The following is a 20,009-nucleotide window of genomic DNA, read 5'->3' as shown; positions in this document are numbered from 1 at the left end:
TATACATAGCATATCAGGGTTACGTCAATCCAGACGAAAACTCCGATGTGATACCAAATTTCTTACATTAAATTTGGGATACGAATGTGGAACAACATATTTAGTTTCAAATTAGGTAAGAGCAGCGAACTTGTGTGTCACAGCTTCATGAACTGAACTGAAAGCGTCGTTGTTATCAGATATGACCATTTAAGACAGAAGAAGACTCGAAGAGAGAGATAATTAGAAGTCATTTTACATCTCATATTTAAGAAAGCACCTGCTTATTACGACTTCTGAACAGTAGATAACTCCCGATATTCTCATCTCGAAAAATATTTTGCCTCTTCAACACCTGTAGGAAGCAGACTGATTTTGTAATACATCAACAAAGTCATTTGGAAGCCAGTGTGTCAGAAAACATTCACTTAGAGATCACATTTCTAGAGATGGAATAATAATATTTTCTTTTACGTCCGGTGGTAGCTTTCTTACAACGTTAAAGCCCAAATTTTCTCAAAATAATTGCGACTGTATCCATTTCAGTAAGAACTTGTCTTTTCGGTTTTTGAAAAGTCCAATTATTGAGCAGTGCACAATTTTCTTTAGGACTCTTTCCAAATGCGTTATTTGTTTTACTCTGAATGTGTTTATGATTTTATTTAAGGCTGATAAGAGGAGGATCTACAGGCCTTTCTTCTATCTAACCAGGCATTTATCATTACCTTCTGTCCAGTGTGTGTAAAAGGTTTCATTGTTTGTGAAAATCTACGTATTATCTTTTTGCGAGATCGGACATTATTTTATATCGAAGACAATGAATGCTCCAAGAGAAGAGCAATAGGCGTTTTTTCACGAGTGTTTAAATATTTACTTGTCTAATCAAAAATCTAATCGGTAAAGAAGAGTCATCAGAACTTAGATGTCAATTAGTCCTATTTCAAAATAAAAACAATGGAAGCTCGTGTTAATCTCGAGAATAGTGTTAGGATGATGTCAAGAATATTAAAGGAACATACACATAGTTTTGACAGACCTATGGAAAAGTCTAACAATTTATAGCGCTATAAGGCCATAAGGATGAAAGAGCGGGACAAACGTTATAAACTTGTCCTTGAACAACCAGGGAAATCACTGAATCAGGAAACGAAAACAAAACAACATGAGAAGATGAATGCCGATTATAGTAATGTAATTAATTTATTGTTAAATGAAATGAAAATCTTTACATAGAAATCATCGACAGGAAAAATAAACGGCAGCGCAACACAGTCTCGTGTTTATTGACGACGTAGCAGTAGCTGTTAACAATAAACAGAATTTTAAGTAAACAGAGAATAATTTGACATTTGTTTTGTTAGGTTACTGATAATGGCGAAATTTAAACTGGTTTATCATTAAAATGGTGACAATACCATAACAAGGAGTAAGAATAATTATAATAGTGAAAAAGAAAAGTAAGTAAATGAACAAATTCTTCCACTTCGACAATGATTTTAGAGGTACGCAGAACGACCACTCTGGACAAAAGACCACATGCGGGGAAAGAAATAGTTTGTAAGAAACAGTACATAACGACAGAAAGAATTATTTGTCAAGATATTCGACTGGGCTTTGTTGCTGGTTTGGTTTCAGAAATAGGGGTCCGAATTTCCAGAAGCAATGGAAATACCACTCAGACGGTAAAAGTGATCAATGAAGCAATATAGTATGTGTGACATATCCGGAGAAAGCTGCTCCAAACAATCTAATTACGAAAATCATTTTCGTATAGCTAAAACTTACTTGGAATACATTTATAGTGGCAAAACTCTTGGAAAGCAAGAAAGGGAAACTCGAGACTAAGATCAGGGAGAACCGATGGAGGACGTGAGGTACAGACATTACGAAAAATTTTCGTAACTATTGCTATGTCGTCAGTAAATATGATATTGATTGTTGTGCTTCTATTTAGTTAACCTTCGGTGTTTTAGATTTAAAGGCTATTAATCCACTTTATGGCGCAATAACTTAAATTTTATAAGACACATTCGTGCCTTACCTCTCCTCTTGTATACTTTTCTGCCTGTCTTATTAATTTCGACGACTGTTCTTTGGGTGATTGACAAGTTCTCCTGCTCTTCCAAATTAAACTTACGTGCTCAGTCGCTAGAAGAGTTCTGTTTTACACTGGTCAGTGGAAGCTGTGTGTGTGTGTGTGTGTGTGTGTGTGTGTGTGTGTTTCTGCCAAGGGATTGACATCTTTGTAGTGCAAAATCATCTGAAATGCTATAGCGACAACGTGTAATTTTTTTAACTTTTCAAGATTTGTTTTTAATTTTAATATATCATAATTTTGATTATTTCATCTTAAAAGACACTAAAATTGGTGTCACATATTTAAAACGAAAAAAAGAAAAACATTTTCACTGTCTCCAGTCACCTCTTTGGTGAGGTGAATGCAGTTTTGTGGAAAATATTTGTTGGTGTCCCAAGTCACCCACATGTCCCAAGTCACCCCACCCTGCAGGGTGACTTGGGACACCAACAAAAAATTAAATTAAAAATAAATGACCGAATTTGAGATAATATTTGATACATAAATGTAATCTACTGACCCAGACCTAACTTTTGATATACATATCCTTTTCATAAGTTGCAAGGGGTTTGAGAAATAGCTAAGGAAACACAAAAAGTGTCCCAAGTCACCCCGTTTTACGGTAGTAAGAGTTTAACATTATTACAAAATCTTACGAAACACGTTCCTTCGTACAAAGATTCTGGAGACATGGATTTCTGTTAGGCCAAAAATGTAAATGCTACTGAGGTTGTCAGTGTGTTGAGTTATTATAGAAATTGGGTTCTGATTGTTTATACAGATCACAAAATTTCATTACATTACTTTTCCTGTAGAAACATGTTTCGGTGCATTTGTGAAATCGTCAGTGCTGTCTTTTTTTATTGAAGTATTTATTTCCAATTGGTTAGGCTTCGAAGGGCCTTCATTGGCTGGTCAGGTATCTTATCATAGTGCGCATCGCTGCTCTTGTCATTATGCTCATCTTCCTGTCTTGCAGATGGTGTGGATAAAACGCTGCGCATATTATTTTCTGTAACATCGCTCATAAGTTTAACTGCTGAACTTCAAAACACAATTGTACGTGGTGACAAAGACAATCTCATAAGCTATGACATGGCGTCTAACCATTTACTGAATTTCCCACAAAGTCTAACCAGCTAGAAACTGAGACTAGCTGACGATGGTACAAATGTGTCGAAACATGTTTGGGCAAGAAAAGTAATCACAGAAGATGTTGTGGTTTGCTTTAACAGGTGGAACCCATTGCCTATAATTTATTCTGCAAACACGGCAGTTGTTAGAACACAAAAAAACTAGCCACTGATAACTGCTGTGTGTTGTTGCACATAGGATGAATATCGATTGAAAAGTTGGGTAATGTGGTTCCGAAGATGGAACATTACCTTTGCGAAGGGCCTGCCAGCGCGCGCGACGCCGACTCGGAACGGTGGAGGTAGCAGACCTCTTCGTCACGGTGTGCTGAGACGAATTCGAGGTTTGTCGGGGGTCCTGCCCGGTGGAATGGCCGGCGCGTGAAGAATCGGCGCGGAAGCAGCGCTCGCACGCAGAGCACCGCAGCAACACTTGTCTACACACGCACTCAGTGTGGCGATGCTACAAGGACTGGCTCTGCGTTGCTCCGCCTTGCCTCAGCTCGGCGCGCGGGCCACTACAACGGTAAGTCCGACCGCATTCCGCTGCCGGGTGAGCGGGGGGCGCTGGAGCAGACCACTGCGCCCGGGGAGGCCTCTGGCGGCAGCCGGCGGAACCACGCGCACTGTGCTTCCCGTCCGGCCCTGAACCTTTCTCGCAGCCACCCTACCAGAACGGACTTGACACTGCACACTTTGGATTTTAGCATTAAAGACGGACTCGTTCTAAGCCATCAGTTTTAGGACTGGCATCACGTTGCGCTCCTTCTCTTACTATCTTGTGTTGGCATTTTCAACTCTGCATACTGTCCACTGGACTCGCATTCCGAAATATACACTGATGAGCCAATACATAACGACCATCTACTTCATAGAGTGTTAGTCCAACTTTAGAATGCACTACACCTATGATTCTGCTACGTTCTGATAGTTAAACTACACCGCAGCGGCATGAAGTATCTACACTGAAGAGCCAAAGAAACCGGTACACCTGTCTAACATCGTGTAGGGTCCCCGAGACCACGCAGAAGTGAGGCATGAACTCGGGCTTATGGGGTATCGCCTCAGTTGTGCGACTGGATTCGTGATTTCCTGTCAGGAAGGTCGCAGTTCGTAGACGGCAAATCATCGAGTAAAACTGAAGTGATATCAGGTGTTCCCGAGGGAAGCGTCCTGGGACCTCTGCTGTTCCTGATCTATATAAATGACCTGGGTGACAATCTGAGCAGTTCTCTTAGGTTGTTCGAAGATGATGCTGTAATTTACCGTCTAGTAAGGTCATCCGAAGACCAGTATCAGTTGCAAAGCGATTTAGAAAAGATTGCTGTATGGTGTGGCAGGTGGCAGTTGACGCTAAATAACGAAAAGTGTGAGGTGATCCACATGAATTCCAAAAGAAATCTGTTGGAATTCGATTACTCGATAAATAGTACAATTCTCAAGGCTGTCAATTCAACTAAGTACCTGGGTGTTAAAATTACGAACAATTTCAGTTGGAAAGACCACATAGATAATATTGTGGTGAAGGCGAGCCAATGGTTGCGTTTCATTAGCAGGACACTTAGAAGATGCAACAAGTCCACTAAAGAGACAGCTTACACTACACTCGTTCGTCCTCTGTTAGCATATTGCTGCGCGGTGTGGGATCCTTACCGCCGGCAGGAGTGGCCGTGCGGTTCTGAGCGCTACAGTCTGGAACCGAGCGGCCGCTACGGTCGCAGGTTCGAATCCTGCCTCGGGCGTGGATGTGTGTGATGTCTTTAGGTTAGTTAGGTTTAATTAGTTCTAAGTTCTAGGCGACTGATGACCTCAGAAGTTAAGTCGCATAGTGCTCAGAGCCATTTTTGGGATCCTTATCAGGTGGGATTGACGGAGGACTTCGAAAGGGTGTAAAAAAGGGCAGCTCGTTTTGTATTATCACGTAATAGGGGAGAGAGTGTGGCAGATATGATACGCGAGTTGGGATGGAAGTCATTAAAGCAAAGACGTTTTTCGTCGCGGCGAGATCTATTTACGAAATTTCAGTCACCAACTTTCTCTTCGGAATGCGAAAATATTTTGTTGAGCCCAACCTACATAGGTAGGAATGATCATCAAAATAAAATAAGAGAAATGAGAGCTCGAACAGAAAGGTTTAGGTGTTCGTTTTTCCCGCGCGCTGTTCGTTAGTGGAATGGTAGAGATATAGTATGATTGTGGTTCGATGAACCCTCTGCCAAGCACTTAAATGTGAATTGCAGAGTAATCATGTAGATGTAGATGTAGATGTAGATTAATGTCTGAAGTAGTACTGGAGGGAACTGACACCATGAATCCTGCAGGGCTCTCCACAAATCCTTAAGAGTACGACGGGGTGGAGATCTCCTATCAACAGCACTTTGCAAGGCATCCCAGATATGCTCACTAACGTTCATGTCTGGGGAGTTTGATCACCAGCGGAAGAGTTTAAACTCAGAAGAATGTTGCTGGAGCCACTCTGTAGCAATTCTGGACGAGTGGGGTGTCGCATGGTCCTGTTGGAATTGCTCAAGTCCGTCAGAATGCCCAATGGATGTAAGTGATCCAACAGAATGCTTACATACCAGTCACCTGTCAGTCAAATCTAGATGTATCCGGGATCCCATATCACTCTAACTGCACACGCCACACACCGTCAGAGAGCTTCTACCAACTTGAACAGTCCCCTGCTCACATGCAGGGTCCATGGATTCATGAGGTTTCCTCCATACTCCTACACGTCCTTTCGCTCGATACAAACGAGACTCGCCCAACCAGACAACATGTTCCCAGTGGTCAACAGACCAATGTCGGTGTTGACTGGCCCAGGCTAGCCCTAAAGTTTTATGTCGTGCAGTCATCAAGGGTACACGAATGGGCCTCCGGCTCCGAAAGCCCATATCGATGGTGTTTCGTTGAATGGTTCGCACGTTGACACTTGTTGACGACCCAACACTGAAATCCGCAGCAGTTTGCGGAAGGGTTAAACTTCCGTCTTCAATTGTCATTGGTCCCGTTCTTGCAAGATCTTTTCAGACCGCTGCGATGTTGAAGATTTGAAATTTTACCGAATTATTGATATTCACGGTATACTTGTGAAATGGTCGTACGGGAAAATCCGCACATCATCGCTACCTCGGAGATGCTGTGTTCCATTGCTCTTGCGCTGACTATAATACCACGTTCAAACTCCCTTAAATCTTATTAGCCTGCCATTGTAGGAGCGGTAACCGATCTAATAACTGCGCCAGACACTTGTCTTATATAGACGTTGCCGGCCGCAGCTCCGTAGTCTGCTGTTTACACATCTCTGTATTTGAATACGCATCCCTGTATCAGTTTCTTCGCTGCTTCATTGAATATTTCCGTACTTTCTCTTTTAGATAGGATAAAAATTATAACTAAGATGTTTTCATTTGGTGTCTGAAATCTTTTATATGTGTTACCTGCTGTGGACCTTGTCTGAATTGCACATGTGAGGCGGATGATTCTTTTTTTTGGAAGAATTGTAGTGGAGGGGGTCCATCGGCATGAAAAAAATACAAATCCCGCAATCAGGCTCTGAATACCAGGCGAAAGTCGACCGATCGCCGTATCATCCTCAGTCATTCATCATCGGATGCTGTATGGAGCACGATGGCGTCCGGACACCGCATTTCCGGACGCTGTCGACGTTCCGACCAGCCGCTACCTCTCAATCAGGTAGTTCTTCAACTGGCATAAGAAAGCAGCACGCATCCCGGTCGAGTCCTCCCACCAACAAAAAACCTGTGGTAGTACCAGGAATCGAACCCACGTTCCCCGCTTGAGGGTTTGTCGTGTTGACAACTCGGCTATGGGGGCTGAAGATCCAGCATGATACGCTAGTAAATTGTTTTCGTTGTTCACCATGGTGTGTTAATTACACGGGGGAGGAGGGTTCAAATGGTTCTGAGCACTATGGGACTTAACATCTGAGGTCATCAGTCCCCTAGAACTTAGAACTACTTAAACCTAACTCACATAAGGACATCACACACATCCATGCCCGAGGCAGGATTCGAACCTGCGACCGTAGCAGTCGCGCGGTTCCGGACTGAAGCGCCTAGAATCGATTGGCCACCGCGGCCGGCGGGGAGGAGGGGGCGAGAAATTGCGTCACTCGTCCAAAAATATGGCCAACAAATTTATTGTTTGGTTTCAGGTGCATTGTTTGAGCTGAGAAAAGGAAAGGAATGAAAAATCCATAATTCCAAGTTACTTCAATAAATTCACTGGGTCACTGTAACTTTCAGATTTATCGAAATATAAACGTAGATGTATTAGGCTACAATATGGGAGTTTTAACCTCTCCTGCTGGTCTAGTAGCCCTTGTCGATGACACTAGAGATCTAATTTCGCTTTCAAGGCAAGCTGCTTTTGTTCTTCATTTTCTGCTCTTTGCAGATGGTATCTACAAGCGTTTTTGTACTCGAGAGTACAGGGGCTGAGACCCTCATCCTGCCATTCACATTTGGTCTTTGAGTGATTTTCCTAAACAGCTGAAGACAAATGACGAATTATTCCTTTTATAAAGACACAGCCGATTTTCTTCCTCAGGTTTCCTCATTTCCATCATGTCCCCATTTTTAATTATCTCTTAATCGATGGAGATTAATCGAAATATTTCTTACTTCGCTCATTCGTTTATGAAGATGAATGACAGTGATACGCATCCATGATTTATAAAACTGCACGCACTGTTGCTCGTTAATCAGTCTTTATGAAACGGATTGTTTTATCTATGATTACCGTTTATTCACTGGAATCTTGTGTATGACTCATAAATTAACTGCTACTCTTTTTTTTTTTTTTTTCACTGGGACACTCACCATTGAAGACAGTCGAAAATATTATCAAGAAAGGCATCTTTTATGCTGTCAGGTTTCTTAAACATGTAAATAATGCTTCCAAAGTAACAGAGAGCTGAATCTGCTGTGGCGGTCTCGCTAGAGTTCTTTGGTCGCTGGCGCGGTGTTCGGCACTCTTGCGGGCATTGAAGTCTCCTGCGACCGCTGCAGTATTGGCCTTCATTGCCGTCGCTGTAGGAAACACTGTCAGGTTATAATATCGAGCTATGAATAATGGAAAGATTCTGTGTATAGTTCAGTTGTAGATGTCAATGCTAATGAGGTTTCTCTACAGACAGCAGATACATTTTCAGCCCACAATCAAAGTCTATTGGCCGCACTCTCATTGACAAAGCTGAAAGAATGTGTTTTCCTGAACTGAGTATTCATTTCCACGTTTTACAACAGTCACATAACATTGCACAAGTAAAACAAAATTTATTTATACATTATTAATTTCACAACGTTGTAAGATATTAGATCTGTAATGGTCACAGTAAGGCAGCTAAAGTGATTCATGGCGCCCAAATGTATCATCCGTTATAAAGGCTTGGTGTAGGCGTGTAAGAAACTCCGAAGTTTGTCTATACAGAATATCGTAAGAGGGGCTTTCAACTAGTGATACTCCAAGATACTTCTCCAGGCGGGTGTAAAAATAAATGTGCCCAACGGAAAATAATAAACGCTGACTACACCCTGAAGCAGATCTCAGGATCTCTCAATGGACATTAACATATAAATCACAACCTAAACATAAATGAATGATTAAGGCAACTATACTACTAAATGACAAATGTTTTTCCTGCTTACATATTTATTGTAGAAAAAAACCTTTATATTACAAAGTTTACATTTCCTAAGTAAAATTACTAATCAATTGCCCACCTCTGTCCCTTATTGTGACTGTGCGATCTAATTTCACTAACGCGAAATGACTGACATCATCCACGTACTAAACACTAGAAGACACTACTTTCAAAGATGATCTACGGTGGTGTGGAACCTCAGTGGAAATAAATAACGTGATCACGGCTGTTTGGCTTTTATAGCCCTAATAAGCCGAGGCAGTTTGCGATATCACCGTATGTACTGCGTCCGGTGAGTCGAAGTGATTGTTCTAGTACTCGTCTCCGACGATGGAAGAACTGCAGCCACTAATAAACTCAGACACTAGGACGGCAGAAGACGGTCCTCATACACTCTGATACTGTCTTGTCCTATCCGTGTTCTACAGACGAGAAACGCGAACTCCCAGACAGAAGGACGAAGTTCAGATAACGCCTCAACGTAAGTATAGGCATAGGAAGTGCTCTCAGTTACTGAACGCTGCATACTGAATCACGACTTCCAACCCAGAGCTGAAGTACAGAATCGTATAGGTTTGCAACAGTACAGTTCCTAATTGTTCTAACTATAAACTCTCCTGAGAGCAAAGACAACAAGTCCGTCTGTACCAACAAAGATGATACCGAGCGACCGTGACACACGGGCGCTCAAAACGGAAGACTACGTCTCTCCAGCGCTGGCTTCCCAGCAAGGCTTGGCTCCCCACCATCGTAATTCCGGAAACGAATCATATTCCCAAAAAAAAAAAACCGGAATATTCTCCCTCTCTACAGATTCTTCCGTACGCCGACCATCCATGTTTTAGTCTTTTGTAGTCCAGCGCGGAAAGTTTGCGAGGAAAAACCTATACTCGTACAATGTTACGCTTCTGAGTAAAAATCCTTGGAAATAACCCAGCCTCCGTGGTTTCCGAGGTGCCACTTCTTAGTTCCTCTTACCTGCGTCCAAGATTTGCAGATTTCGGAAGTATTATCCATTTATCCTTCCGGCCCTACTACAATAGCGGCCGGCCGTCACCCTATTGTGCTCCAGAGCTCAGGCGCCACGACGTCCGTCTAGCTACTTCCTGTGTTTAAGCAGGACCAACACCTATACAGGCCTTCCACCCAGAGCTTGAGTTCTGCCTGCCGTTTCATCTCCACTGGCGCTCCAACCTCTACTAGTATAGGCAATCATTCGTTACGCTGTTTTTATAATAAAGACACTCCGTCACCTTTCATGCAATAACTTTAACAATTATTTACAACGTGTACGTGACAATGTCAGTCTCCTTTAAATATTCACATATACGATGTACAACCAATCACATGATACCTAACTGTGTTTGTAGATCACGGCAAAGTATGTGGATGGGTGCTTGTAAGGTGCGAAATTATAGCCACCTTACAATGCAACAATTTTTTTGTGAAAGCAGGTTGGTTTTATTCAAGAATCCAATACGCCGTAGTATTCCCTCTTTTGGCTACAAAAACATATTTTTTCAGCATGATCTCCGTTCAGTGCGAAAGCCTCGCGTCACTTCACTGGGAGGGCCTGTTTGCACACATAATACCACTGTAGCGGTCGACGTTGGAGACAACGTTTCCTGTATCAATAACCTCCTCGTCATTCACGCATTGCTTCATGCGGAGCACATCCTTCATTGGGCCAAACAGATGGAAGTCGGAAGGTGCGAGATCCGGGCTGTAGGCTGGAACCTAGCAGGTACACACTTTTGACTACCCCACCTGGTGGACGCTTGGTTGGTTGATTTCGGGGAAGGGACAAAACAGCGAGATCATCGGTCCCATCAGGTTAGGGCAGAATGGGAAAGGAATTCGGCCGTGTCTATTCAAAGGAACCATCCCAGCATTTGGCTGAAGTGATTTACGGAAATCACGGAAAACATAGTCAAGATTACTGGACCCGGGTTTCAACTGCCGTCCTCCCGAATACGAGTCCAGTGTGCTAATCACTGTGCCACCTCTCTTGGTCTGGTGGACGCGAGTGCCACAACTACCAACAGAGACGTCCAGTTGAGCGGCGAGGGGTTTGATCGTGATCCGTTGATCACCTCGAATAAGAGTGTCTGTACGTTCAAACACTGGCAGAGTTACAGTTATGAGTGGCCGGTTAGCAAGCGGGAGATCGCGGAGGTTTGGGCGATCTTACTGCGATTACAACAGACGCATCGTCCAACGACTCATCGTGCTTTTGTTCACTGGAAGGTCCCCGTTAGCATTCCGCAAGCGCCTAGGAATATTTGTGATGCTCTGGTTTTCCTCCAAAAGAAACTCAATGACAGCTCTCTCCTTCCGACGCACCTCCGTTACCGATGCAATTTTGAAGGCTACGTAAAGCGCCGCCACCAATCAGAACATCATGAAATTACAGGGGCTGAAACGATGTCACACAACTTCAACAAACTCCGCATTTTTTCAACTAAAATTGCCTGAGAAAAAATGTGTTTCATTACTTATTAAATACCCCAAGTACTTTCCTTTTGTGAATCGTTCCCCGGTTTATTAAATGAACAATTATTCTTCAAAACCACAGTTACTGTCGTCGTTTGATTTGCAGCAAAAAATTACGCCGGTTTTTGGTGTCATAGGAAGGAAATATAAACATTCATTCAATACAAATACCTTTTAAATTAAAATTAATCCAGATGATCGATTACAAGAAATCCAGGAAAATGCTGGTAAAATTGAAGTGTGCACGATGGTGAGCAATATCGTGTTGCGATTTTGTAAATGCTAGTTGTTTTAGTTAAAATCCATGGAGAAGAAATAAAAACTTTGAGGTTCGCCGATGACATTGTAATTCTGTCAGAGACAGCAAAGGACTTGGAAGAGCAGTTGAACGGAATGGACAATGTCTTGAAGGGAGGATATAAGATGAACATCAACAAAAGCAAAACGAGGATAATGGAATGTAGTCGAATTAAGTCGGGTGATGTTGAGGGTATTAGATTAGGAAATGAGACACTTAAAGTAGTAAAGGAGTTTTGCTATTTGGGGAGCAAAATAACTGATGATGGTCGAAGTAGAGAGGATATAAAATGTAGACTGGCAATTGCAAGGAAAGCGTTTCTGAAGAAGAGAAATTTGTTAACATCGAGTATAGATTTAAGTGTCAGGAAGTCATTTCTGATAGTATTTGTATGGAGTGTAGCCATGTATGGAAGTGAAACATGGACGGTAAATAGTTTGGACAAGAAGAGAATAGAAGCTTTCGAAATGTGGTGCTACAGAAGAATGCTGAAGATTAGATGGGTAGATCACATAACTAATGAGGAGGTACTGAATAGGATTGGGGAGAAGAGGAGTTTGTGGCACAACTTGACTGGAAGAAGGGATCGGTTGGTAGGACATGTTCTGAGGCATCAAGGGATCACCAATTTAGTATTGGAGGGCAGCGTGGAGGGTAAAAATCGTAGGGGGAGACCAAGAGATGAATACACTAAGCAGATTCAGAAGGATGTAGGTTGCAGTAGGTACTGGGAGATGAATAAGCTTGCACAGGATAGAGTAGCATTGAGAGCTGCATCAAACCAGTCTCAGGACTGAAGACCACAACAACAACAACAACAACAGTTGTTTTGTGGTTGTCCGACACAGACGGCCTCAGCAAAAAACTTAATACTTCTTCTCAAAACTTTGGATGGAGACTGGCACGTGAAACAAAAGTTTACAGAAAGATTAGTCAATGTTGTGTTTCCCAAAATGCGAACATCCCATCCAAAGTTAGAGTTGTCGAACTGACATTGCCTGAATGAATGACCGTATTGTTACCAGTGTGCTAGATAGGCTGGTGGCTATGGTTATTTGCTAAATCTAGTTACTGGCAACTGGCAATAGATCCATCACTTGCCTAAATGCATGGGGCTTTGGTTCCAGAATATGACTGTGGCTGCAATTATTACACAGCAGAAAATAAGAGATGACCAGGACAGTGTATTCAACACACCAACGTAACATAGAAGCCAGACGTGTGGAAAACAACACGGCTGTGCTTTTCAAACGATGAGATTTATGCTGAAAGATAAGATTTACAGACAAAGATGAGATTTATACAGAAAGAAAATGACTGAAAAAAATACAATACTGTTGATTGTACAGAACAGATACTGCATCATGACGATTCATGCGAATCGTCAACAGAAATTTTAATCAACGGTTTAAAATATGATATGGCCCTATCGCAAGCAAGGTTGTCAGGACGACGGTCATTGCTTCAGACCGTAGCTTACCACTGACAAAAATAAGACTCTTTAACACACTGTAAGACTAATAACGAAGGTCGAAGTGTTCATAAATGGTTGAAAAGAGCAAGGGAGGTGTATCAAGGATGCGTTGAAGCAGCTGCAGTGATGGTGAATTACTTATACCATCGCGACGCTGTTGGTGAAATTAATATTCCGTAGAGCATGATTTAACGTACAGAGCACTGCCTGACTTACCTGGCTTGTCAGCAATATTTCTAAACATGTGCATCGTTCGGTACCGGAAAACAGACAAAGATGGACTCGCTAGGCTACCAGCTGTTGTACTAACGGTCCATATTCTTTGTCCTACGACTCGTACCCGGCAAGATGTGACCCGAACGAAGCGCAAGCACAGTGTGAGAGTGGTGCGTTCGCAGTGTTATTAGGTCGGTTTCCGAAAAACAAGAGATTGCTGAAGTCTGCTTATTAGTAACGCTATAAGGACGACGGCGCTAGCCGCCTGTAGCTCCCCGTTGGAGCTGGAAGTACCCGTTGGAACGGCGTTCAGTTGGCACCAACTGTGCGTGTTGGAGGATTGATTTTAATGAAGTCGGCGCGTTCGAACTGCGTAACGGCTGCTTCTCGTTAGCCAGCACCTTGTGGGTTTAATTAAACAATTAACGACTAATTCTATCAATCAGAAATCTCGTGTACCTGGGGAGCTTACTGGTAGCTCTCTTTTCTCAGTTAAACGGTATAAAACCTATAAAATTCGACTGAAAAAGCTTTAATGAATCTAAAGCATTTATATCGGAGGTACACAACTCTTTTTATCAACCGCCCATTTTTGTATCTCTGTTAGTAGTGAAATTTTCAAACCGTCCAGCAGTCCGACAGTAATGGTGATTTATAAAATAATGAAGTAACTTTATTGTGCAAAATTTAGAAAGTAGAATTATAGTAAGTTAAAGCATTAATAATAATAATTACATACGAAATACTATATACCAAAATTTTATGAAAAAGTTTTTAAAGCCCCTACCGCCTACAGGGGAAGCTGGAACATCAGCTAGCTGGAGGCAGGGACCGGTTTGGGTACCACTGATTTAGATATTAAAAATTAAATTAGATGACCACTAACCTTTATTTGTCATCGATTAAATGATATTTATGTTTAACCCCTTAAATGGTATCTGATGTGCTACAGAGTGTCCCTCATTAGAAGCAAGATATATTCTTCCAAAATGTAGCGTAGTGTTGCGTAGTAATGTTCTTGCGTTACTAAGTAGTCTTGCACACTACGGTTGAAGAACGTACCCGTCAGCCAAAGGATAGTCTAATCTAGAGGCGACTTGCGAAAGTTTCGTGTTGCCCCTGTTACAGAAACGTGTGAACAGTTTATAACCGGGTACTTGATACGTCAAATGACAGCGTCTGACGGGACACACAACCTACCCTGCGGTTCCTGTGACAAGTGAATCCCATGGCACGTTCCGTGTGGTCAAGGAAACACTGTGCTCGACCATACTTGTAAGCATGGATCAAGACATGCAATGTTACAATGATTCGTGTAAGTTGTAAGCTTATTTGTCCCTCGCTGACACAGAAGATCGTAAACCTTCTTTCCGTCCCGCCTGGGCAAGCTGTGCAGTGACTAGGGTACATGTAAAGCTTACTGGGACAGGTTAAATGCTAGCTGCAATGAAGTCGATAATTCGATTGTAATACTTACATTTAATTTTGATATTTCCCATAATTGACAAAAATTCCAAAAAATGTGAATTTTTTGACCACCAACATACTTCTGAGAATGGCACATTAACTATTCAGCAATTACGCGCCCCAATTACTGGCAGCTACGTTGATGAATACTCAGCACCTCGCAAGGATAGCTACAAGATCAAGAATACTAGGTAAGTTGTTGGAAGTGGTTAAGCGTTGGTGAAAATCTCGCTTCTGAGTACACAAAGAGCTCTGCACGGAACACGCGTTGGTGCGATGCTGCGATACAGACCGTATATCTCCCGCGGTGAAATGGTTCAAATGGCTCTGAGCACTATGGAACTTAACTTCTAAGGTCATCAGTCCCCTAGAACTTAGAACTACTTAAACCTAACTAACATAAGGACATCACACACATCCATGCCTGAGGCAGGATCGAACCTGCGACCGTAGCGGTCGCGCGGTTCCAGACTGTAGCGCCTAGAACCGCTCGGCCACTTCGGCCGGCTCCCGCGGTGAACTTCGTCGTGCAGACCTAAGAAAATGCGCAATCCTACCTATAGCGAAGGTAATCACTCAAACTAACCCTATGTTGAAGATACCGACAATTAGTCTCCGAATCACAGGATTCGGAGTCTGAGGTAATCTCAATTGAAAGTTGCTTTTCAAACTTTCACCCCACAGGTCCGTAGAAGTCCTGCAAGTTAGAGAACAGATGCCAACTTTCTTTTGAGAAAACCCGTAACTCGAGTACGCGAACCCCCCCCCCCCCCCCCCCTCCCCTGCACTATTCTGCACAGAGGAACAATTCGTGTCTTAGATCTCGTGAGATGCGTCCTAACTCGCCGACGTCCAAGTCGAAGTCCGCTCCCTTCGAAGACGACGGCCAAGATGCCGACTCCAAGTCCGTACCGCTCGATGGCTGAAGGCGAAGTTCTCTCTCTCCACAATTCTCCCGTCTACCACGCGTACGAAAACATGGCGGAAGAATGCTCAGTTTCGGACAATGTCGAACGCTCTAACGTCGCCGAAACCCCTCCAACGTCAGTTTTGAGATTCTACCCAATGATCGTGTCGGTCACATCGCCCCTAGGCAAACGGAATTCCCGTCTTCGCTACGTGCTGCCCAGTACAGATGGTTCCGGAGGCCGGGCTTCCCCCAAAGGCGCCGTATTGTCCCGCGTTTCCGGTGACCGCTACCTGCCGGCCACGACGGCCTGGCTAGCTACGGCCAGCTGCAGACTTTATATTCTACAATTCTCAACTTCGAGACTTTTCACCAAAGCTTTAAGTTAGAAACTTAATCATGCAGACACGCAGGGAATACTACCCGAGAGTGCCTCATATTCATCATAACTCAATGAAGTCATGACCTAATGCCCTTGCCAGTCCCTTTGTTATTAATACTAATGTTGAGAAGCTAACGTGTAAGTGCCCAAATCCTGGCATCTTACAAAGTTAGGCACTGCGATGTGTATAAAAGCTACGGGACTGTATTAAGAAAAGCTATTAAAACGTCTGGAGGTATGTGCTTCATGTCTGGGATTAGCACCTCTGATAATAAAATTAAAACAATTTCTAATACTGTTAATAGGAAAACAGGGCCACCGAGGGCTCGGGAAGACTGTATTTCTACCAAAAGCTATGAAAAATTCGTTAACAAAATGTAAAAAATTAGAAAATATTTTTAATAATCATTTTTTCAGTGTTGTGGAGAATAAGGATCCAGCTGTTCATTAGAAAACGCAAGGCTGTATATGGAAGAGTCAATACCTGTGCAATTTTATAAGATTGAAGTGCAATCCACCTCTCCTACTGAAATTAGGAAAATAATAAATTCACTTAAAAGTGGTGGCCGAGCGGTTCTAGGCGCTACAGTCTGGAACCGCGCGACCGCTACGGTTGCAGGTTCGAATCCTGCCTCGGGCATGGATGTGTGTGACGTCCTTAGGTTAGTTAGGTTTAAGTAGCTCTAAGTTCTAGGGGACTGATGACCTTAGAAGTTAAGTCCCATAGTGCTCAGAGCCATTTGAACCATTTTTCACTTAAAAGTGAAAGCTTGCATGGACTTAATGGCATTTTCAACAGAGTGCTAAAATCTTGTTACCAACAGATAAGTAGTACTTTCAGCCACATGTGTTGCAGCTCACTGAAACATATCATTTTTCCGGATATATGCTATTGTTAAACTATTGCATAAAAATGGGGCTATGTCTGATGCTAAGAACAGCCATCGAACCTCATTTCTGACAGCTTTATCGAAAATGCTTCAAAAAGTATTGCATTCAAAAGTAGCTCCACATATTTGTAAAAGTGAAGTAGTACTAGCAAAATGCCAGTTTGGCTTTCAGAAAGGCTTTTCGACAGATAATGCAATATATGCTTTCACTGATCAAATATTAAATGCTCTGAATAACCGAACATCACCAAATGGAATTTATTGTGATCTCGCAAAGGCTTTGAGATAAGATTAAGTATTGTGGCATGAGTTGGATAGTGCACAAATGGTTTAACTCATATTTAACTGGAAGAAAGTAGCAGGCTGAAATTAACAGCAAAGATAGTCTGCAAAAATCAGTGGAGCCCTCTAACTGGGGAGCTATCAAGAACGGTGGCCCACAGCGTTCAGTCTTGGATCCCTTACTGTTCTTAACATATACTAATGACTTGCCATTCTGTATGGATAGCTAGTTTTTTGCTAGTTCTTTGCTGATGATACAAGTATGGTAATTACACCCAGAAAACAAGAATTAACTGAGAAAATTGTAAATAATGTCTTTCAGAAAATTATCAGGTGGTTCTTTGGAAATGAACTCTCACTAAATACAGCATATACACGTACTATACGCAGTTCTGCACAGCAAATGGCATAACACCGTTGATAAACGTAGAGTTTGAACAGAAGTCTTTTGTTAAGCCAAAATATTCCAAATTTCTGGATATGTGCACTGATGAGAAACTGAATTACAGGAAACACATTGATGCTCTGCTGAAACATTTAGGTTCATCTACTTATGCTATTAGGGTTATTGCAAATTTTGGTGATAAACATATCAGTAAATTAGCCCACTATGCCTATTTTTCTTCACTGCTTATATGCGGCATCACATTTTGAGGCAATTCATCATAACGAGAAAAAGTATTCATTGCACCAAAGCTTATAATCAGAATAATACCTGGAGCCACCCAAGATCACCTTGCAGATATTTATTTAAGAAACTCGGGATATTCACAGCACCTTCGCAATACATACACTCCTGGAAATTGAAATAAGAACACCGTGAATTCATTGTCCCAGGAAGGGGAAACTTTATTGACACATTCCTGGGGTCAGATACATCACATGATCACACTGACAGAACCACAGGCACATAGACACAGGCAACAGAGCATGCACAATGTCGGCACTAGTACAGTGTATATCCACCTTTCGCAGCAATGCAGGCTGCTATTCTCCCATGGAGACGATCGTAGAGATGCTGGATGTAGTCCTGTGGAACGGCTTGCCATGCCATTTCCACCTGGCGCCTCAGTTGGACCAGCGTTCGTGCTGGACGTGCAGACCGCGTGAGACGACGCTTCATCCAGTCCCAAACATGCTCAATGGGGGACAGATCCGGAGATCTTGCTGGCCAGGGTAGTTGACTTACACCTTCTAGAGCACGTTGGGTGGCACGGGATATATGCGGACGTGCATTGTCCTGTTGGAACAGCAAGTTCCCTTGCCGGTCTAGGAATGGTAGAACGATGGGTTCGATGACGGTTTGGATGTAGCGTGCACTATTCAGTGTCCCCTCGACGATCACCAGTGGTGTACGGCCAGTGTAGGAGATCGCTCCCCACACCATGATGCCGGGTGTTGGCCCTGTGTGCCTCGGTCGTATGCAGTCCTGATTGTGGCGCTCACCTGCACGGCGCCAAACACGCATACGACCATCATTGGCACCAAGGCAGAAGCGACTCTCATCGCTGAAGACGACACGTCTCCATTCGTCCCTCCATTCACGCCTGTCGCGACACCACTGGAGGCGGGCTGCACGATGTTGGGGCGTGAGCGGAAGACGGCCTAACGGTGTGCGGGACCGTAGCCCAGCTTCATGGAGACGGTTGCGAATGGTCCTCGCCGATACCCCAGGAGCAACAGTGTCCCTAATTTGCTGGGAAGTGGCGGTGCGGTCCCCTACGGCACTGCGTAGGATCCTACGGTCTTGGCGTGCATCCGTGCGTCGCTGCGGTCCGGTCCCAGGTCGACGGGTACGTGCACCTTCCGCCGACCACTGGCGACAACATCGATGTACTGTGGAGACCTCACGCCCCACGTGTTGGGCAATTCGGCGGTACGTCCACCCGGCCTCCCGCATGCCCACTATACGCCCTCGCTCAAAGTCCGTCAGCTGCACATACGGTTCACGTCCACGCTGTCGCGGCATGCTACCAGTGTTAAAGACTGCGATGGAGCTCCGTATGCCACGGCAAACTGGCTGACACTGACGGCGGCGGTGCACAAATGCTGCGCAGCTAGCGCCATTCGACGGCCAACACCGCGGTTCCTGGTGTGTCCGCTGTGCCGTGCGTGTGATCATTGCTTGTACAGCCCTCTCGCAGTGTCCGGAGCAAGTATGGTGGGTCTGACACACCGGTGTCAATGTGTTCTTTTTTCCATTTCCAGGAGTGTATATTCACTTATGAAATTTGTTATTAATAACCGATTCCATCGGATGTATTTAACTGCGTTATAACGGTATCTCTTCACTGTCATATTCAGTTTGGGGAACAACCGGAATACGGCAGGTGATCTGTTTGCTGGCCAAAAACTTGCGAACGATCTTCCCTTTGAGGGATAGGACATTCTCGTGGAGGAGCGACCAGGACCTTCCCTCTCGCTATTTGGGTCGAACTGACAATTTTTTGCACACAAACACAAAACTTAAAAATAATTGAATGTTGTCTTGCTGTACCACAGCCACGTTCGCGGTGAGAAGTCCTTCTGCAGCGACGCTAGCTCTTTTGCCTTCTACACGCCCGTTCTCCAAGCTTCAAGGATCGCGACGCCACAGCTCGCCACGAGATAGCATTACAATTTGGAATTTCACACAAGCGGTCCTAACGGAACTGGGACGCAACGTTTATTATCGACCAGATTTCCATATCGGATGATATTTGTCCAAAATGGAGCCATACCTAGGGCACTAACACTTCCA

General features: G+C 43.5%; 1 protein-coding gene across 1 annotated transcript in view; it reads right to left on the bottom strand.

The window, feature by feature from the left end:
• LOC126203300 (cadherin-23) overlaps nucleotides 1–3,672 on the bottom strand; it is a 420,699-nt gene extending 417,027 nt beyond the window's left edge. The window contains exon 1 of the mRNA XM_049937557.1: nucleotides 3,442–3,672. The gene's annotated coding sequence lies outside the window, so the exon portion shown is untranslated. The remainder of the gene's footprint in view (nucleotides 1–3,441) is intronic.
• Between the last annotated feature and the right edge of the window lie 16,337 nt (nucleotides 3,673–20,009).

The sequence above is a fragment of the Schistocerca nitens genome, chromosome 9 (genome assembly GCF_023898315.1).
Source record: "Schistocerca nitens isolate TAMUIC-IGC-003100 chromosome 9, iqSchNite1.1, whole genome shotgun sequence".
Lineage (NCBI taxonomy): Eukaryota > Metazoa > Arthropoda > Insecta > Orthoptera > Acrididae > Schistocerca > Schistocerca nitens.
Note: the sequence above shows the minus strand (reverse complement) of the source record. Positions and strands in the feature narration are given on the sequence as shown.